Source organism: Chlorocebus sabaeus, chromosome 24 (genome assembly GCF_047675955.1).
Source record: "Chlorocebus sabaeus isolate Y175 chromosome 24, mChlSab1.0.hap1, whole genome shotgun sequence".
Classification (NCBI taxonomy): domain Eukaryota; kingdom Metazoa; phylum Chordata; class Mammalia; order Primates; family Cercopithecidae; genus Chlorocebus; species Chlorocebus sabaeus.
This window is the reverse complement of record NC_132927.1, coordinates 71,655,257-71,677,739: the sequence shown is the minus strand read 5'-3', so window position 1 is coordinate 71,677,739 and position 22,483 is coordinate 71,655,257. Positions and strand designations below refer to the sequence as shown.

Genomic DNA, 22,483 nt, shown 5'->3' with positions numbered 1-22,483 from the left:
TGCCTGCCTTGACCTCCCAAAGGGTTGAGATTACAGGTGTGAGCCACTGCACCTGGTCAATAAATGCTATTATTCAACTAAATAAATAAGTGCTAGCCAGTGCTATTCTTACTACTAATCATCACTATCCATACCTGTCCAGGCTCAGCCCGTCCAAGTCCTCTCTGTCTTCATGCTCCAAGCTCTCCCAAGGTTTTCGATTTCCTGCCTTTGCCTCTACTGTGTTTGCCCTGGATGCCCATCCCACTGGAACACTTAGGCTGGAACACTTAGGCTTTTTCTCCAAGCTCCAGTCAAGCCATGGCCACATTGGCAGGCTGTTCCCACCTCCCCAGATGAAGCTGACCCCTCTCTTATTCTGGCGCTCGCTGTAGCGTGTCCTCTGCCTCTATCCTGGGCACTAATCCTACTCACTGCAAGGTCTTCAACCTGCTGCTGTCATACCTCCTCACCCCCACATACACACACACACACACACACACACACACACACACGACTTCAAACCATGGCTTACGCATTTCCATAGCCCTAGTGTGCACGGATGATTGAATGAATGAGTTACTAGTGAATGAATGGATGGATGCATCAAAAAACTACCAATTAAAAAATCAATCCGTCATCAATATGCTAGGAAAAGAATGAAATCCTCCTCAGTGAATCCTGCCCTAAGTTACCACCTCTGCTGAGCAGTTTTAAGGGGGCCTTGATGGTTGAAATGATGATGGGATTTTCTCTGCATAAAAATGTATCTATATTTTTCTACCCCATTCACCTAGAAATAGAGACTGATGAATAGTAGCAAGAGTGTGGTTCATGTTAGGTCTTCGCAGCAAAGCATCAAGTGCCTGGCAAATCCCAAGGTTCTGAGGCCGCTGTGACCATGTTTTGAGTGGTGATGGCTGTTCCTTCACTCTTTGCTGGGCTGCTATTTCTGTGACTCCAGCGGTGCAAAGGACCTGTTCCCAGTGGAGCAACAGTAACTGTGATTACGAGCCCTCCATCAGACACTGTACATCCCCTGCCTCAGACCGTTTATGAAGGAAATCCATTTACCCAGTCTCACTTTTAGTCAACAGTCTTACACACGTTCCTTTTGCAAATTCAATGGTCAATTCTTATCCTTCATAGTTAATAGTGATTAACCATGTTAAATGCTTCTTGGCGGCATCCATCTTGAAACACTTCCTTCACTTGCTTTCTGGACCACCACATTTCCCTGGCTTTTCTCCTTAGCTAGCTGCTCATTCCAGATGTCTCCTCCTCTCCCCTCCCATTCTCTTCTCTTCTCCAATCATTCTCTCCTTTCCTCTCTTGTCCTCTTCTCTTCTCTTCCTACAATCACTCCCTTAGTGACCTTGTCCATTCTTAAGGCATTAAACACCATTTATACGCTGATAACTCTAAAGTATTTATCTCCAGCTCTGTCTTCTCTTCTAAGCTTCAGACTGACAATGCCAACTGCCTATCTGACACTTGCCTCCTCTTGGATGTCTCAAATTTTGAACTCATGGTTGCTACTGCTTACCTCACTATACTTAAACCTGTCCCAGCCCACTGGCCTAACCCATCTCAGTAGATGATGTCACTGATCATCCAGATGGTCAGGCCAAAAACCTTGCATGGTCATTATTGCATTCTTGTTCTCCCTCTCCTACTAGCAGTTGCTGTCAATATCTTCAAAATATTTCTGGAATCTGATTACTTCCCTCCTTCCTGTTTCCACCCAGATCCCCATCATGATTACCTTTGTCTTGGATTATTGCAAGACTCTCCTAACACCTCCTTGCTGCCACAACTTGCCCCATTTGTTTGCCATGCAGCAGCCAGAGTGATCTTTAAAAATAACAAGTTATATTATTCCACTCCTTTACTTAACACTCTCACGTGATGTTCTAGCCAATGCAATAAAGCAAGAAAAAAATAAGTTTGTAAAAGAAGAAACAAAACTGTAATGAGAGTGTGGTTATGAGAAACATCAAATTGCATTTCATTGTTGTTTCTCTTTATCCCTGTCAATCTGGAATGAATCCTTATTCTTATTCTTTCCCTATCTTTCATGTTCTCAACTATTCTGTAGGATAACCCTCAACCTAGGCCCATCTGATGTGTATACTAATAGGGTCTATGTATGTTCAACTTTAGTAGAAACCACGAAGTTTTCAAAAGTGGTTGTATTTAATATGCTGCACATCCTCATAACGCTTGGTATTTTCTATGTTTTGTTTAATTTTAGTCACTTTGGTGGATGTGAAGTGAAATCTCATATAACTTGAATGTATACTTCTTTGATAACTAATGATGTTGCACACATTTTGTGTGCTTATTGGTCATTTGAATGTCCCCTTTTGTGAAGATCCTATTCAATAATTTTACTCATTTAAAAAATTGGTTTGTCTTTTTCTTTAAAAATGTTTTATTAATATTATTTTTAACTGACAAATATTAATTATGTGTGTATATATATATACTTTTTTTTTTTTGATACAGAGTTTTGCTCTTGTTGCCCAGGCTGGAGTGCAATGGCATGATCTTGGCTCACTGCAACCTTTGCCTCCCAGGTTCAAGCAATTCTCCTGCCCTAGCCTCCCGAGTAGTTGGGACTACAGGCATGTGCCACCACACCTGGCTAATTTTGTATTTTTAGTAAAGACAGGGCTTCTCTATGTTGGTCAGGCTGGTCTTGAACTCCTGACCTCAGGTGATCCGCCCACCTTGGCCTCCCAAAGTGCTGGGATTATAGGTGTGAGCCACCATGCCCAGCCTAATTGTATAATTTTTATGGGAAGCAATGTATGTGTATACAATGGGGAATACATAAATTAAGTTAATCAGCATATATAACACCTCACTTACTATTTTTTGTAGTGAGACATTGGACATTCACTTTCTTAGTTATTTTAAAATATACATCATTGGCCTGGCGCGGTGGCTCATGCCTGTAATCCCAGCACTTTGGAGGAGGCTGAGGTGGGTAGATCACAGGGTCCAGAGATCGAGACCATCCTGGCTAACACGGTGAAACCCCGTCTCTACTAAAAATACAACAGATTAGCCGGGTGTGGTGGTGGGCGCCCGTAGTCCCAGCTACTCGGAACGCTGAGGCAGGAGAATGACATGAACCCGGGAGGCGGAGCTTGCAGTGAGCCGAGATTGCGCCACTGCACTCCAGCCTGGGTGACAGAGCGAGACTCCATCTAAAAAAAGAAAATATATATATATACACACACACACACACACACACACACATTATTATTGGTTATAGTCACTCTGCTATACAATAGATCTCAAAACTCATTCTAACTGAAACTTTGTGCCTTTGACCAACAACTCTCCATTGCTTTTCTTATTGATCTGTATTGGTTCATTAAACATTCTCTATACAAGTCCTTAAATGTTGCAAATAAAATAATAAAGTTTCTAGAGGAAAACATAGGAGATTATATTTATGATCTTTGTATAGGTAAAGATTTATTTAACTGAATACAAAAGGCCTTAGCCATAAAGGGAAAGTTGAGAAATTTAATTACATTAAAACCAAGAACCTCTGTCCACTGAATGACACTTTTTTTTTTTTTTTTTTTTTTTTTTTTGAGACAAGGTCTCACTCGGGCTACAGTGCAGTGGTGTGATCAGAGCTCAGTGCAGTCTCAAACTCCCAAGCTCAAGTGATCCCTCACACCTCAGCTTCCCAAGTAGCTGGGACTATAATTGCATAGCACCACACCTAGTTAATTTTCAACTTTTTTTGTAGAGACAGGGTCTTGCTATGTTGCCAGGGCTGGTCTCGAATTCCTAGCCTCAAGCAATCCTCCTACCTCAGCCTCCCAAAGTGCTGGGATTACAGGTGTAAGCCACCACGCCCTGCCTTCACTAAATGATACTTTTAAGAGTCAAAAGGTAAGCCATACAGTAGGAGAAGAAACTTGTTTTATATTTTTATACACCCATATAACACACAGTAATATATATTGTTATGTATTATGTAATATATTAATATATTGTTTTGTATATTAATACATATAATGATATTTATTGGCCATATTTACTAAAGCTGACTGTACGTATACCCTATAAACAGGTACATACACACTCGTCCATATATACCAAACAGAAGTGTTTATATCTATGCAGCAGAAAACACAAACTAAATATTCTTAGCAGAATTATTCTTCATAGCCCAAAACTGGCAACTGCTCCTCAAATGTCTATCAACAATAGAAAAGATCAATAAATCGAGATATAGTCATATAATGAATACCATACAGTGACAGGGGAGGATATAACTGCTCCAGGTAAGGACATGGATGAATCTCACAGACACAGAGTTGATCAAAAGAAAACAGGCACAAAGGAATACGTATGGTTTAATTCCATTTATATAAAGCTTAAAAAAAGTCAAAACTAACTTTTCACTTTCTAAAAACTTATCATTGAGCTGTATATTTAACTAATATTTGTGTGCTTTATAGTATGTGATACATGCCAATTAAAACCAAAGGAAAAAAACCAGCCTCCAGTGGTTTCCCATTACACTTAGAATAAGTCCAAATTCTTATCAAGGACATTTATGAAGTGGCTGCCATCCAGGTCCTGACCTCATCTTCTCCCCTCTCCACCTCTTTCACTCCACATTGGCCATCCTGACCTTGTTGCCGATGCTTCAGCCCACAAAGCTAGTTCCCACCTGTAGCAGACAGCACTGATGTTCCCAATTCTTCACCCATCTCTCTGTCCATGCCCTCTGCCATATAACTGCCATTCCTACTACTAGAGGTACAGTATACTTCTCAGCTCCATGGATGTTAAGCTTGGCCTTGTGCTATGTCTTGGTCAGTAAAATATGAGTAGACTTACAGTGTGTCAGTTCCAAATGAGGCCCTAAAGTGAATCACTTCTTTCTGTTTGTCCTATCCCTCTGCTGCCACCAACCTGAGAACACACCCTCCCTAGCCCGCTAATCCAAAGAGGATGAGAGGCACAGATAGGCAGCTTGCAGCCAAGCTCAGCTGAGCCCATCCTACATCAGCCACTCACTAGCTGACCTGCAGAAGCATCATCAAGAACAAATAGTTGTTGTTTTCAGCCACTGAGTCATAGGATGTTTGTTATGCAGCATCATTGTAGCAATAGCTGACTAATACACCACCTCAGTGTCTTTACATTTGTTCTTCCTCACATAGGTAACATCCTCATTCAAGTCCTTATTCAAATGTCACTTCTTCAGAGAGCCCCTTCCTAACCACTCTATCTAAAACAGCACCACCTCTTCCCTTCATTTCTCTCCATCCTCCTGCCCTGCCTTACATGTCTTCATAGCACTTACTGCTACCTGACATTTTATTTGCTTATTCAGCCTCCATAAGAGAATGTAAACTCCATGAGGGCAGGCACCTGTTCATTTCCACATCCCTGGTGCTAGCACAGTGTCTGCCTCTTACCAGGAGCTCAATAAGTATTTTTTGATTGAACAAACCAATCTGTGCCCTCTCCCTCATCCCCGCTCACAATGTTTCCAGCATGTGGAGAAACTGACTCAAAAGTCACATCCTGCCCCTGTTTACCAAGGTGGGGCTGGTGAATGACAGGTCACTGGCAAAGTGACCCATCATTAAGTTGGTGGAAGGAAAAAAAAACAAAGCATAGAACCTGCAAAATCTACAATCTTTCATACCAGCCCTTGGGAAAACCATTTCATCATGATAATAATTGGGTGTGAGCTAGTGTGGTCCATAAAAGCTCACTTTCTCAGTGTGTCTCTTCCTGGAGTCCCCTCCAGGGCCTTGCTGCAAGAGAACATGCCCCAGGCAGGAAATAGACTGGCCGGATCAGCATGGCATTGTGCCTTTGTCCAACTCTGCCCACACACCTAAACTTGTGGGATTCAAGACACAGACCACAAAGAGAGTTGAGCACCATCTGTGTGTTGGCCTCTGTGCTAGGACCTTTGTGAGCTTTACGACACCAATCCTCCCAAGATCTTGCCAGGCAAACATCATCAGGGCAGTTTAGGAACATGCCCAAGGACACTGGCAGAGCTGGAATTTTAGTCCCCGTCCTTCTGATGCCAAAGCCCACGTGATTTCCACCCCCTGCACAGGAGGGGAGGAGGGTGAAGGCTCAGAGCTGATGAGGCTCAGGGCCAGAACTTTGATTCTTCCCACATGTTTCTGCATCAGGAATTTGACTTTGTGGAAGCTTCACATTGAACCTGACCTGCTCTCTGTGAATTATTTTCTAGGTCTTAGATGAATAAACAGGCAATTCTCTGTATCCATATATCTTATGTACCCCACAAACATATACACCTACTATGTACCCATAAAAATTAAAAAACAAAAAAACAAAAAGACCCAGATAATTCTCATTTTTTGGCTTCAGATCCTGGCCTCCTGTTGAAATGCTTAAATAAAGGAGAAAGAATAGCACCTACATACACCTATAAATAAAGGAAGACATAGTTATAAAGATATATAATTATAAAAGAGGAAACGGCCATAGAACTATTTAGAGGGATCTACATAGAAGGAAGACAGACTAAAAATCAGCTTGACTTCCATGAGCAAATAGCACAGCTGTTTGCAGAGTTATGTATACAGAAGCCTCTGGCAAGAGGACAAGAGAAGTACAAAAAGTTTCTCGTTAAATAACTTTTCAAACTGCAGTGCAAAGGTCTCTGGGTGTGTGCCCAGTGCACCTCCACCTGGAAGGCATTGCAGTGGGGGCAAGGCAGGACAAGCCCACGGAGCAAGCACTTCAGGTCGGCACTCACCTGCCTAGAAACTGAGAGGTAGGTCGTGGATCAGCCTAGAAAGAAAGATCCATTCCCCGTGGCTCTGCAAGTCTCCCAGGCTGTAGCTCAGTGTCGTGACTAAGAGCACAGCACTTTGGTGACAGATAGATCTGGTTCCTGTCTTGGCTCTGCCATTCACTGGCTGTGGCACTGTGAGAAGGTGGCTTCACTACCCGGTCTGTAAAGTGGTGACAGTAGTACCTACCTTGCAGGACTACATGAAAAAGAAGTGAGATCATCCACGTAGCACGCATGGGACCAGATCCCAGAAAGTGGAGGAGGAGTGAAGCTCAACTCCGCTGGTCTGGACTTTTTGCAGTTGAATGGGGACCTTCCTTAGTTCTGGCCAATATTAAACATGATCTGGCCGGGCACTGTGGCTCACGCCTGTAATCCCAGCACTTTGGGAGGCCAAGGCAGGCAGATCACCTGAGGTCAGGAGTTCGAGACCAGCCTAGCTAACATGGTGAAACCCGTTTCTACTAAAAATACAAAAAATTAGCCAGACGTGGTGGCGTGTGCCTGTAATCCCAGCTACTCAGGAGGCTGAGGCAAGAGAATTGCTTGAACCTGGGAGGCAGAGGTTGTGGTGAGCCAAGATAGCACCACTGCACTCCAGCTTGGGCAATAAGAGCAAAACTCCATTTCAAAAAAAAAATCTGCATCCTTTGAGCTCACACCAATGGATGAGAAAGAAGCAGGTGCAGGAATTTATTGTTATATTATATTAAATAAATAATAATGGTAACAGCCCTTGTGCCACTCTCAAGGGACTTTCTCGTGTGCACAGTTGCTCGCCGTTGAGCCCGCTGGAATATCTGCTTCTGCAACGAGGATGCTGAGCCCTGGGCAACCTGGAGAACCTGCCCAGTGCCGGCACACAGGAGCACAGAGAGCTGCGGCAGACTGTCTGCTGGAATCAGCCCTCGGTGGACACCTCGCCACTGTGCAGCGTTACAGGCACTACTATCTCCACGTCTCTAGACAACATAATAGATAGACTCGGGGTTCAAAGCTTAGCACCAATGACGCCTCCTTCTGGAAGCCCTCTCCTTCCTCTGGTTGGAATGAATCCCCTCTGCCCCGTGTTTCCACTACCATGCTATGGCCTTTATCATTCTACTCACCATAGCAGTCCCCTTTCGTGAATGACAGGCACTATGTCAGTGGCCTCAGTGAGTCTCCCCATGGGAGAGATGAGGGGCCACAGGAGGGCTGGGGCAGAGAAGCATCATCACCTTAGTGGTTAACAGGATGCATCCAGATGCTGGGCTGAGCGTAACCACAGCAGGGGAGCAGGGATGGATGTAGGCAGACAGGTCAGGAAGCCACGGCAGTGATCCCAGTGAGAGCTGATGGTGGCATTGAAGGCAGGAAGAACTAGTTGGATTATAGAGTTGTTTTATGTTAAACTGACAAGATGTCCTGGTGGATTGAAGGTAGGATACCCGAGAAATGAAGGAGACGAGAATGACCCCACAGATTTTAGCCAGAGTAACTGCAAAGTTACAGAATCCAAATACGAAGATTGGGAAAATTGTGGAAGAGCTGGTTTTGGAGAGAAAATAAGGAGGCCAGCTTGGGACAAGTTGAATTTGAGACACCTGCTAGATATCACACCAGCAGTTGGCTATGGGAAGATGTAAAGGTGGGAGTTATCAGTGTATAGGTGGGGAAATAAAGCCCCGAGCTAAGATGAGATAACCAAGGAGTAAGTGTATCTGATCAAAGAAGAGGACCAAGGAACTGATCCCTCGGCTTGACAAGGGTCGGCTGAGCATTTACACCACACCCAGCCCTGTACTAGCAGCCCTGGGAGGGGTGGATACGAAGGACACCCAGTTTCTGTCCTCAAGGAACTCAGAGCCTGTAGGGAAGGTGGAGCGTGCGTCTCAGCCACAGACCCGGGGAGCTGTGCAACATGGAAAAAGCTCTGAACCTGAGCCCAGCACCCGGGGCTGAACTGCCCCCGCTACCCACTGGCCATGCCTTTCACCTGCCGTGTGACTGCCTCTGAGCCTCAGTTTCCTCCTTCGTACAATGGAGATAATAACATGTCCTGACAGAGGAGTTGCTGAGAGGATCAGCGAAGAGGTGTGCCTGGCACAAAGGAGGCATCCGGCAACCCGCGCAGCCTGTGCTGCTCAGTATCTGGCAGCACGCTCTCCACACCCTCAGCTGGGGGGCCCATCTTCACACATAGCAGCAGTGGGGTTTCCAAAAGCACCAGCCCCACGAATAGGCCTGGGGACTCCACTTATCCACGACCCAGCCTCCCTCATGGCTGCCACTACCCTGTGGGCTGGGGACGTCGGTGGCAAGGTCAAGGCCACTCTGTCCCTTGGAGTAATTGAAGATGACAACAGTATTTTGTGTCTCACAGAGACTGGTAGAGATCAAAGGCAGCAAGAAGGAGTTACTGCGACAGGCAGGAATTCCCTGGCAAAGGCCACCAATTATTGGAAATTGGCTGCAGTTACAGCTATTACCATTAAGGGTTGCCTGGCTGCCCTACGCTGCTGGAGAGGCACATTCTGACAGAGGGTGTGAAAGTGGCCACAGCAGGGTTGGTGGGGGGGCAAAGAGAATTCCACAGGTTTGCACCTACCACGACTCAGACTTCCGTATAGATTGCTGTCCCAGAGACAAGCAAAGGCGAGTCTTGGAATATTCTCTGGACAAATAGAAAGAGGCATCCTGGGGAGACATGTGGGGAGAGAAAGGGGGCTCTAGCGACCAGCAGGGAGAAAAGCCATGGGCTCATGAGCTCCAGGGAAAAAGAGCTCCAGCAAAAAGGAGAAGAGCAGAGACCAGCAGGGAGAAGAGCTGTGGGCTCATGAGCTCCAGGGACCAGAAGGGAGGAGAGCAGAGACCAGCCGGGAGGAGGGCCATGGGCTCATGGGCTCCAGAGATCAGCAGGGAGAAGAGCCAGAGGCTTATAAGCTCCAGAGTCCAGCAGAGAGAAGAGCCATGGGCTCATGATCTCTAGAGACCAGCAGGGAGAAGAGTCGTGGGCTCATGAGCTCTGGCTCACGTTAGCTGAAGCTGTGCCATGGTAGGGATGGGCATCAACCCTCTACTCCTGGATCTTGACCAGAGAGGCACAGTTGTAAACAGTGTGCCAAGGACAGCTCTCACTTTGGTCATGAGAACAAAGCAAAGGCACCTTGGCAGGAGGCAGGACCCTGAGCCAAGCTGAAGGGCCCCGCTGGTGTTTGAAGCCCACTCACTGCCCTGTCCTGGCAGCAACCTAGAGGAGCCAGTCCCAAGGAAGATGGGCAGCCAGTGACTCCCTGAGCAATCCAGGGTGCAGATGAGAATTCTGGCAGGTACCAGGGAGGAGGGGAGGGCATGGCAAAGGAGCAAGCTATTCCTTCAATAACTTCAATAACCTCAGGGATCTTATCTCTGTCTCTGCTTATGAGCTGTGTGACCTTAAACAAGTTACTTAGCCTCTGAGGCTCAGATTCCACATCTGAAAAGTGAGGAAATCATACAAACTAGAATCATACAAGATGGCACGGTGAAATAAGTCATGAAATTATGGTTGCCGTTAGTAAAGTTCCAAGGCTAACTACTTGCTCAGTAGTCTGACAGGGACCCTTACTTTTCAAGGTGTCAGTAAAAAAAAAAAAAAGTATATACTGCTGTCTCTCGTGCCATCAATCACTGGGGGTCTAGTGCATCGTCCTGAGATGGTGTCAACTCACCCTCATAGAAGGTCGGTACTGCAGCAAAATGAGGGAGCCTATTTCAGGAAGGCCTCCATTTTTGCTTTAAAAAATATATGATGAACTGAGGGCTTGGATAGCAAAGAAGCTCTCTGACAGGAACAATAAAGGTGTCTCATTAATTATGTCAGAAGCAGGTGTGTGGCCACACATGGCTTTCAGGCTCCAGTCATCTGCTTCCATGGATGCCTTCAAAGCTCTCCTCCAGCACGTTGGCCTCCATGTGGGCTCCATGACCATGAGGCTATGCCATGTGTCTTTCCATCACCAGGTCTTTGATGGTAATCTGCTCCCCCGCCCCCATCTCAGAAAGCTCTCCCTATGTCAGGACCACCCCAAGGCCAGCCACGTGGCATGATGGAGAGAGCACTGGTTTGGGAGCCTGGTGATGGAGGGCTTCCTCTGACTATGCCACTCCTGGGCTGGATGACCCTGGAGGAGTCACTTCTTGTGTCAGGCAGAGTTTGAGGGATGCAAGCAACAGAAACCAATACGGCTGTAACCTACATGGGAAAGGGTAGGCCCAAGAGGGTCTTGGAATTTAAAGGAAAGCAAAGGAGCAGACTCTGAAGGCAGAATAAGGCTGTCTGGGGGTGGGGTTGGGGCTGGGATGCAAGGAGTCCAAGAAGCAAGGTCCCACAAGAGCGTCTCCTCAGGACATGACCCCACCCTCCTCCTGGGGCAAATCAGCCTCAGCCCTTTCTAATGCTTCTGTCCTTATGCTTGAAACAGAAACTCCAGAGACTGAGAGATGGGGAGAGCTAGAGGAGGTGAGCAGCTTGACTGATAATCCCACCAGTCAGCCCGTCACAGGGAAGAGGCAATTCCCCCAAAAGAAGTCAGGGTACCATGATCAGAAGGAATGGGAATCAACGTTGGGCAGGAAAATACCAACACGTCTACACTTTCTCCTTTTGGGGGCTCAGTTTTCTCATCCATGAAATGGAGACAGTGACACCTTGCAGGAGTGGTGTAGATTTGATGCATACTGTGGCATAGATGAACGGCAGTTGTTGTCGGTGATAGCGCACAGGGCATTGAGCGATACTGAGAGCATCCCTTATGTTGATGACTGTTACACTAGTTGTATTGTCATGCAGTTAGGACTGAATAAAGACTAGATGTTATTGGCTGTTTGTCTGAGTCCCAGAGGTGTCTTCCTTTCATGAAGAAAGGAGTGAGACATATGGACATTCATTCTCATTTAATACTCAGAGCCAGTCCATTTTCCACATGGAAACTGAGCCTCGGAAAAGTGAAATTGTTGGACAGTTGTGGGCATTGCTGGATCCACCTCAGGTCTGTGCTGCTCTGAAGTCATGTTGTCAGACACAGTTCCAGGAGACGCACGTTCCAAATGAGCATCCCCTAGAGTCCACCGGGGGTGCCGCATCCCTCCGCGTGGGCCTCCTGTGGAACTCCTCGCTGTGTTTCTTGCTCCCTAAGCCGTGAAAATGGTTCTGCTTTCCCTCTGGAAGAGTATTATGTGGATTCACTTGAAGTCATGTTTGGGGCAAACAGGGCACCAGATGCTGGAATGTGGTCACTTCCACTCTTCCAGAGAGGTATGAGGATTTAATCTTTGCTTTTCTTAAAAATAATAATAATGGTTCTGAGGGCTGGAGGACATATAAAATCAAAGGGAAATTACAGACAATGTGCAGAGAATTCTTAGTTTCCAGATGCTTGTCAACCCACTTCGGGAAACAAGCTCTTCTCACAGGTAGGGGCTGCCAGAATTCCTTTCCGGCTGGAGAACATCACGGAGAATTAGCGAGACCCCTGCCTTCTCGCCTGGTACCCGGCACTGCGTTTAGCAGCATTTAAGAAACAATCTCCCCATCACTGCTGATTAGGAGGAACATCAATTTTAATGGAGAGGTGTTACCAAAGTCTGGCCACATGGCCTAGCCGCAAAGGTCACCCTTTCTCAGAAGGTCTGCATTCCCTTCCTCCCCAAATCAGGCACTGGTGTGTGGGAGAGAGCCAGCCTTTGCTACTGAGTGGCTGACCTCCATCACTTCACAGGGCCTGGGATCCTCCCAGCAGAGATATCCCAGGGCAAGCAGAACCTGTCCATTTGTACAGGGCTGTGGCTGTGGGTCAGGTGAAGGCAGGGGTTTTAGGTTTTTTTGGAGCTAAAGCCCATCTAAAGCCTCTGGGAAGACGACGATCCCTCCCTTAACCACAAATTCCACTGACATGATGTACCCTAATGAGCGATTTCATGACTGTGCATTTTCAGCAACCAAGCAAACTTCAGTGCATGCAACATTGCAAGTTGTGAAAACAAAGAGAAGCTGGATATTTGAGTGGAGGCCCAACCCACTCGGCCGCAGAGCTTCTGCCAGAGTTCTTTCCCTAAGATTCACTGATGCTGTCAGGGAGGAAGACACGGACTCGTGTCTCTGCGTTGGCTGGGCTAGATAATCTAGGATGGCCTTATGTGTGTGCCAGTTAGCGTCCTGTTGCTAGGGGCAGTTTGGTTCTCCTCCGTGTGGCCTCTCGAGGAGGCTAGCTTGAGTTCCTCCCATCAATGTCCCATCAATGTCTCAGAGTTCCAAGTGCCACAAAAGAGGGCCAAAGTCTGAGTGCACGAGCACTTTTTAAGCCTCTGCCTCTGCCATGTTTGCTAACGTCCATTGGCCAGAGCAAGTCACAGCCAAGCTCAGAATCAAGAGGTGAAGAAAGGAACCCTACCTTGGCCGAGAGGAGCTACTGAGGCCATGTCTTTGGAAACAATCTACCACCCTGCCCCACCCACACCCCACACAGAGAACAGTTTCCCTGTTAGATATTCTCACCACTCCCTGAACTTTCTCTCCAGGGCACTTACCCGCTGTAGTTGACTATTTGTACACTGAGTGGTTTATTGTCTTTCTCTCCCATATCCCTGTTCCACCATGCGGGCGGGGGCTGATGTGTGTCCGTCCGCGCTAAGCACAGTGGGCTGCTACATAGTGGGCTGTACTATGTGGGCTGCTACATAGTGGGTACCAGTAACTACTGGTGAAGGAAGCAGGAAGGAGAGAAGGAAAAAGAAGAAAAAGAAGACAGGGAGGGCAGAGGGAGAAATAGGGAGGAAGGGAGGAAAGAGGGCAGGACAAAAGGAGGGAAGGAGTCCTGGAACAATGGGGGCACTTCTTAGGCAGAGGACTAACTGGAACCTCTCTGGGCAGCGGGTGCCCTGAGCATCCCCCAAGCCCATGCGCTGCTTTTAGCCTCCATATCTTGGCTCCTCCTGCCCTCCCACCTGGCTACCCTCCCACCCTCTTTCCTCTGCTGGCTCAGCCCTGGGTTCCTTCCATGTGCATCTCAAGGGTCTCTCCCCACTCCCAACAGCTTCCCTTCGACCCCTTCCTCCTGAGCATCTGCCTGGCTCAGGCAGCTCCCCACACCCCCGCCTATTGCTGCCCAAGCTGTCCTGCACATGCGCCTCTCAACTGAGCTCCGCACCGGCCCTTTGAGAAATCTAGGACAGGCATATCGATCTTTCCATCCCATTGATGAGAACTCAGGTTCAGGGAGGCTGGATGTCCACGGTCACCCTCTAGGACCAGAGTCAGTCTGGTTCAATAGTCCCCAGACTGCAATGCCTGTGGTGAGGCCTCAAGGCCCTGAAGGAAGGGGCTCCAACCTCTCTGTCTTGGTGAGAGTGGATGCCCGTGCCAGAGCACCCAGGATTCTGACCTCTGGGCAGTGGCAGACAGAAGGCAGCCAAAAGGCCAGAGGCAGAGCCTGCCATCTCCTAGCCCGCAAGGGCTTCTTCCAGAATGACTGGGCCCTAGGGGAGGCCTGCAGCCTCCAGGTGACACCTCCATGGCACCATCTCTCCCATGGAATGTCTTCTTTAGAAAAGAGATGAGCCCATTCTCAAAAGGGGAAGGGGCTTTCAAGGCCACGCAGCAAATTAGGGCAGCCCGAACTCCAGACTGAGTCTCCTGCTGTCCCTGCAGTCACATCCTGTCCTTCCTCACTGCCTTCCCAGCCCTGCCTCCTTCCCACCTCCACAGGGCTTGTGACCAACTGAAGGGGATTAGACTAATTAGCGAGGGGCCAGTTCCTCAATCCAGGCGCAGGAGGGAGGGGAGTGGTAGAGGGAGCAGACCCACCCAGCAGGTGATGGATCTCACAATAGGTATTTGCCGCGTATCGGTGACTGTCTTCAGAACTGCACCTCCGTCTACACTGCTTGATGTACCTGAGTGTGCTGGTAGGTACATCCTGGGGACGGGTGCTTGAAGTAACATAATTAGGAAGCAGCTCCACAGGGCAGTGAGCCTCGGATCTGGTCAATCATGGCTTTGCTAAATTGGCACCGGAGGCTGTGGCTAATCAGCATAGGAGATGTTGCCAGTGCCTTTTCATTGGTGAAATGAGCTGTACAAAAAAAATACGGTTGGCTCCCGAGATCATGCAGTATCCTCCTCTCTTTGTGAACCAAGCTCAAGAATCCCCCCGGCTCCATCTGGGCCAGCAGCTGCCCACTGAATAGAAGGCACTGAGTTCACTGGAAACCTCAGGACCTGCCTTCACCGGGGATCCTGCCCTCTTCAGGGTCCTGCCTTCACTAGCGATGTTGCCTTCAGAAAACGCTTGCACTTGCCTGGGAGTGACACTGGCCTGCAGGGTCTGGTCAGATGCCCCCAAGAACAGTGCATGGTCCTTGCTGCGTGCCTACTCTGTGCCAGGAAATTCTCGACATCATGTATATATTATTTCATGAAAAATCACTGCTATCTGGGCGTGGTGGCTCATGCCTATAATCCCAGCACTTTGGGAGGCTGAGGCAAGCAGATTGCATAACACAGGAGTTCGAGACCAGCCTAGCCAACATGGCGAAACCCTGTCACTACTAAAAATACAACAAATTAGCCGGGTGTGGTAGCACATGCCTGTGATCCCAGCTACTCAGGAGGCTGAGACATGAGAATCACTTGAACTTGGGAGGTGGAGGTTGCAGTGAGCTGAGATCATACCACGGTACTCCAGCCGGAGTGACAGAGTGAGACTCTGTCTAAAAATAAATAAATAAATAATAAAAGTCACTGCCACCTCCATTTTACAAGAGGTACCAAGTGGATGTGTTGCATCCCCAGGGCCTCACAGGGAGGAAGTGGTGGAGCTGGGATTTGAACCCGGGCTGTTGTTTTTGTAGACGATCAAATAAATAATGTGAATGTACTGATCTATGATAAGCTAGCTGCATGAGATGGAGACTCAAACACAGATGAAGCCAAAGCCGAGACGCAGAATTTGCTGAGAAATCTCATTGTATCTCACAAGCGCAAATTGCTAAGCCCACCACGTACCCAGGCTGTGCCGTCTGACTGAAGAGCCTGTGCTCTGAACACCATACAGCCTTCCTCCTGGAGCTGAGGAGCTGGAGGCCTACAGGAAAACGGGCTCTAGATGGCTGAGTTTCAACGGGAGCCTACAAGTGTCCCTCCCCAGCCTTGCACCTGCCATGGCTCCATCACCAAGAACCCACTCTCCCTCTGGATTCAACCCTCCACCCTTCCCTTCCAGCTCACATGCTTGCCCCAGGCTACACTGAGCTCCTGGCAGTTTCACACCCAGCAGCTTTGCTCACCGGGCTCCCTTCACTTCCCTTGGCCATTGTCCGCCAGGTAAACATCCACTTATCTTTCCTGGCTTCATCAGGCCTCATCAGCTCTACCAACAGTACAACACTGGACGGCGGATGCCCTTTGGGACACACCAGTGTGAGGCCACCCTCACCCTGCTGTGTGACCTTGGACAAGTGACTCAATTTCTCTGAACATCAGTTTCCCCATCAACAAAGTAGGAAAATGATGTCTACCTCATGGTTTGTGGCACAGGTTAGGAAAAATGCACATGAAGCCGCCCCTGACAAGGCTTCTACTAAAAGCAAAACACGGTACTTATTTTTACAAAGTGTTCCTGCCCTCTGCCCCAGTAGAACTGAACTCTACATACCTATCTACATCGCAGCCTCTGCGGATGTAGTTGTGTCTTTTTTTGTTAGCACTTCTCACCAGCTGGCATGTTGTATGTTTTCCTCTGTTTATTTTCTGTCTCCTTCATCGCCGGACTTCATAAGGTGCAGCTCCTTGGGGGCAGGAATCTTGTCTGTCGTGTTCATCACTGGATTCCAGGGCTTGGAATGCTGCCTGGCACTTGGTAGGCCCTACATTAAAGTTGGTTGGTGAAATGAATGCACAAATAAAGGAATAAAAAATGTACAAATGAACCCATATCCACCTCCTGCATTAATCTTCTCCATCAATCTGTCCCCAGCTCCCAGCACAGTAACTGACATGTGTGTTCGGCTTGGATTATAGAACAAATCTTAATTCTTCGTTTATGCATTTATAGAACACAATTTCATGAAGCACTAAATCAGATCAGCACGAATGAAGCTTTCCAGATGGGCACTGAAGCGGGATTCTCTTTCTTCATGCCTTGCTTCCTCAAAACTGGCCCACATCATCCTCCCCAGCAGCGTAAGAACCGTCCAAACTGCCAAGCACAGAATCAAGAGCTAATTAATGAGACTGCTTTGAGCCACTGTGCTTTGCTTGCAGGTATGTTTGCCCCACTGCCAAGGCTAACTGATGCAACAGAGGAAGGGTTGGGGATCCCAAGGAGGGGATGGCTGAGCTAGATCTAAACAAGTAGAAGAAGACTAAGAGAAAGCAGTAAATTCCAGGTGGAAGAATTTCAAAGGTGTGCATAGGAAAGTCATTTGGAAGGAGATAGAACAGCACTTTTTTTTTTAAAAAACAACACTTTATTGAACATCCAGCCAGAAAATGTACAATTGGCGAACTACCCGCTAGAGAATAACACACTCGTACAACCAGATCCATATGAGAAACAAAGCATGACCGGCACCGCAGAGGCACTCCTTACGCTCCTTCCCATTTCCCACCTCCCTCCAAGGCTAACCACTATCCTGACTTTTCTCATCACGGATTGTGTGTTTTTGAGCACTTTTTCAACAGGACTCTGCACTGTGCACTATTTTGTATCTGGCTGCTTTCACCCCATGTTAGGGTTGTAAGACTCATCCGTGTTGTTCTCTCCTCCTCTTGATAAATTGTATTCCATTATTTATCCATCCTCCTCCTGATGGATCTTTGGGCTGTGTTGGTTATGGAGAATAACACTGCCATGAATACTCCTGAACACATATTTCAAGGAATATATTTGTATACGTTTTTTTTTTTCTTTTTTTGAGATGGAGTCACGCTCTGTCGCCCAGGCTAGAGTGCAGTGGCGTGATCTCGGCTCACTGCAACCTCAACCTCCCAGGTTCAAGCGATCCTCCTGCCTCAGCCTCCCAAGTAGCTGGGATTACAGGCCTGCACCATGACACCCAGCTAATTTTTATATTTTTAATAGAGACGGGGTTTTGCCATGTTGGCCAGGCTGGTCTCGAACTCCTGACCTCAAATGATCCACCCACCTCAGCCTCCCAAAGTGCTGGGATTAACAGGCATGAGCTACCATGCCTGTCTGATATTTGTACACTTCTGGTGAGTGCAGACTACCAGTGAAATTCTTGGGTCATATGGTTTGCACATAAAGCAGCTCTTTAGAGGAACTGAAGGGAACAGGTGGCTTGAAAGAGGAGGGGGGAACCAATGAGAGAAGGGGTCAAACTTTCTCAAGCACTGTGAACGTGGCAAAGAGGCTGATTTTCATGAGATGTGCAGAGGGAGGCCAGGGAGTGACATGCTCCGATGACATTTTAAGATCACCCTGGGGAGTGAGGTTGGAGACCACCATAGGGTACAAGGAAACAGGCAGGTGGTGGTGGAGGGAAACTAAGGGAGAGGTGACCATGACCTGGACCAGAGCGCCGTGGAGATGGAGAGGAAAGGATCGTGCTCTAGTTAGCTAGTACTGCATAATAGAGCTGAGCAGCTTAAAACTAAGCAATGGATTTTCTCCAAGGATTTTGGGGGTTGACTGAGCTCTGCTGAGACATTCTTGTATGGGATCTCTCATGCTGTTGCAGTCAGGTGATAGCTGGGGCTGTAGCCAGGCCAAAAGCTCAGCTGGGCTGAAGATGAGCCCTTGTCTGAGGTAGTTGTTTCACCTACCTGCTTGGCTCCTGGGCTGAGATGGCTGAAGCAGTTGGGGGCTGGTGGGACCTATGTCACCCTATATGCAGCTGACTGGGCTTCCTCATAGCATGGCACTCTCGGATTTATTAAATGGAAGAAGCCTGTGACCAGAGCAAGTGTTCTAAGAGGCTAGGACAGACACTGCAAGGTTTCTTATGACCCAGCTTCAGGGGCCCCCAAATACTGCATCCACTGCCTTCTCTTAGCCAAGCAAGTCATTAAGGCCAGCTGAGGTAGGAAGCAGGACTTGACTCTGAAGGTGGGGCTCAGATACTGGACCAAACTGAGGACTAGCTGAAACAGGTTGGGACAGAAGCACTTCCCCATAAGACACCCCACCAGTGTGCCATGTGAGTTTACCATTGCTATGGCAACACCTGAAGGTTACCACCCCCTTCCACGGCAATGACCCAGCAATCCAGAGGTTACCACCCTTTTCCTAGAAATTTCTGCATAAACTGCCCCTTAATTTGCAATGTAATTAAAAGTGAGTATAAACCCGACCGCAGAACTGCCTCTGAGCTACTATTCTGGGTACGCTGCCCATGGGGTAGCCCTGCTCTGCAAGGAGCAATGCCTTTGCTGCTGCTGTTGTATGCTGCTGCTTCCATAAAAGTTTCTGTTTACCACCACCAGCTCACCCTTGTATTCTTTCCCAGATGAAGCCAAGAACCCTCCCAAGCTAAGCCCCAATTGTGGGGCTTACCTGTCTTGCATCACAGCCCAGTTTCAAGGGAGGAGAAATGAAATTCTCCTGTTTCATGTGAGGAGCAACATACCCCTGTGGGAAGGGAAGGGTTGGTGGAGGTTCTCTTTGGATGACATTGGCTACCAAGGATGGATTTGGACTTTTTGTTGGCTTGGATAAAGGCTTTTCTTTTCTTTTCTTTTCTTTTCTTTTTTTTTTTTTTTTTTGCTTTGTTTTAGAATTTACACGTTGAAATCAATTTGAACAGCAGGAAACATACATACTTTTCCAGCATAGCCACGGTGTTTGGGATGCTCAGGGGTCAGAGGCAGAAATGCCCCCAGCATTTCACACAGAAGAAACCTTTCTGCAGAGGGCAATGGAGAGACTTTTGGCTCCTGGCCTAACAGGGAAAACTTGCCCCTTGCGTTCTTGTTTACCTAAGACCAACAATTGACGGAAAGTATTTCTCAGTGAATTTCTAACTTGAACTATTCTCCTCAAAGGCTGCTGCTGCAGAGCAGAAAGATCAGACTTGGTTTCTGCAAAACATCTGGGCTCCAGTTCCTTCTTGGCTAACCTAATGACTTATGTGACCTTTGGGACATTACTAAACTTTTTTGTCCTTAGTTTCCTCATCAATAAAATCAGGATGATAACAGTACCTCCTTGGAAGAGTTGTTGAGAGCATTAAATGAGATAATACATACAAAGCGCTTGACTCAATCCTTGGGAAACAGTGAGTTCTTGGTCAATGTCAGCTGCACAGTAAGTTAATAGATGCACAACAAATTTGTTGTAATTGAGGTGTTCATGCAAGGAATGTCAGCTCGAAGCGCTGGCTCAAGGATTTTATCTGTGCCACACTTTACTATTTATTTATTTAGAGATGGAGTCTTGCTCTGTCACCCAGGCTGGAGTGCAGTGGCATGATCTTGGCTCTCTGCAACTTCTGCCTTCTGGGCTCAAGCAGTTCTCCTGCCTCAGCCTTCTGAGTAGCCAGGATTACAGGTGCTCACCACCATGCCTGCCTAATTTTTGTATTTTTAGTAGAGATGAGGTTTCGCCATGTTGGCCAGGCTGGTCTCAAACTCCTGACTTCAGGTGATCCACCCTCCTTGGCCTCCCAAAGTGCTGGGATTATAGGCATGAGCTTCCTGGGACTATCAGCAATAAAGTTTGCTTTTGATTCCAAAAGTTAAAAAATTACATATATATATATATAATCTGCAATGCTGTTGCAAACACCTCATATACAGTGCTTTCTCTCCCTCCATAGTATCCTCTCTTCACATCTTTACATTGCCAATATCTCACACTTTGTAGGTGGGAAAGTTTATCATTTGCTTCACTGGGAGATGTATACTCTTTAAATAGTGTTCTAATGTCTGCAAAAAAAAAAAAAAAAAGAAAAATTAGCAAAACTGTCTCTAGGGAAGCAGCCTTTGACTGTTCAAAGCTGGGAGAAATGAAGGGTTTTATTTGTGGAAATTGGGGCATCCGGTGCTATCTACTTAGGGAAGCAGGATTTTTTTAACCACCCACCAACACCTACACACACCCAAAAAATTAATAAAATCTCAGAGACTATATTCATCTTTTACTTATAGGTAATCTCCCAAGTTCAGGGCAAGTTTTGCTTCTGAACGTTGTTCACTCTGTACCATGGAAATGATCTGAATCTTATCAAAGAGCCTCCCTGAAACATCTCTTCTCTGTATGCACATCTTGGATCTCACACAATCCTTCCAGGTACGGACACTGGGCCCCATTTTACAGATGAGAGCACAGAGGCCAAAAGAAATTAGGAACTTGCCCAAGGTCACACAGCTTGTGAGTAGCCCCTTCTGTCTGCTGTCTACTGCGCCACACCCACTATCCTTTTGCCTGAGCCTGGATTCTTTCTCTTTCTCTTTCTCTTTCTCTTTCTCTTTCTCTTTCTCTTTCTCTCTCTCTCTCTCTCTCTTTCTCTTTCTCTTTCTTTCTCTTTCTCTTCTCTTTTGTCTCTTCTCTTCTCTTTTGAGACAGAGTCTTCGCTCTGTTGCCAGGCTGGAGTACAGTGGCGCAATCTCGGCTCACTGCAACCTCTGCCTCCCAGGTTCAAGTGATTCTCCTGCCTCAGCCTCCCAAGTAGCTGGGACTACAGGCACGACCACATCCAGCTAATTTTTGTATTTTTAGTAAAGACAGGGTTTCACCACGTTGGCCAGGCTGGTCTCCATCTCTTGACCTCGTGATCTGCCCGCCTTAGCCTCCCAAAGTGCTGGGATTACAGGCATGAGCCACCGCACCTGGCCGAGCCTGGATTCTTTCTACGTCTCATCACTCTCTCTGCTACCAGCCTTTGCATTATATCCCACAGGATTCCTGGAGGTAGGTGGCAATGGGTGAGAAAAGTTTAGCGGGAAAACCTCGGCAGACAGGCTGACGGCCAGCACTCCCAAGGCACAGATGAGACCCTGGCTCTCTTGAGGAGCTTGGCACTCAGTGAGTATTAGGAGTTACTGCTTGGTGAAGTTTAAATATTTGTTTATTCATGTATGCAACTAACATTTACTGAGCTCCTACTATGTGCTCAGCACGGTACTGGGCTCTGGTGTTGCACAGATGAATTAGACAGGTCTGCTTACAAGGCATTCTTGAGGAGTTTGCAGTATAGTGGGTGTAACAGACATACAGAGGTCCTAGAAGCAAAAGCGTACGGACAGGGCATTGCCAAATTCCTCAGCCAGCCGCCAGGTACTGCTGATTCCACTGTCTGAACAGCTAGAGAATCCATCTTCATGACCACCCCTCTGGCAAAGGCTGCCACTGCCTGACACCCGTATCACCAAGGCCAGCAGGGCCACCTGACAGCCTGCCTCACTCCTCTGATCACTTCTCCACACCACAACTAAAGGGACCATCTGATTCCTGTTTAAGTCCTCCAAAGGCTCCTTGATGTCCTTTCCATAAGGTCTAAACTGCAGAGCCAGGCTATACTGTAGAGAGCTGGACTCCCTCCTCACAGGTGGATTCTGGGTCTTGTTCACAGTTGGGTGCTAGCACGGGGCCAGACCCTAGGGGACCAATGATTCCAGGGGATCTTTATGATATAGTGCAGCCTGGTGACATCATAATGCAAGCCGCCTGCCCAGGAGATGGTTTTGGTCCATTT

The 22,483-nt window shown here is 47.5% G+C and overlaps 1 long non-coding RNA gene across 1 annotated transcript; it reads right to left on the bottom strand.

Moving 5' to 3' along the window:
• Positions 1-10,629: 10,629 nt before the first annotated feature.
• LOC140710051 (uncharacterized) lies at positions 10,630-16,567 on the bottom strand. Its single transcript, XR_012090917.1, has 4 exons — positions 16,483-16,567; positions 13,502-13,527; positions 13,358-13,471; positions 10,630-12,106 (listed from the first exon to the last, which is right to left on the bottom strand). It is a non-coding gene; the product is annotated as an uncharacterized lncRNA (long non-coding RNA).
• Between the last annotated feature and the right edge of the window lie 5,916 nt (positions 16,568-22,483).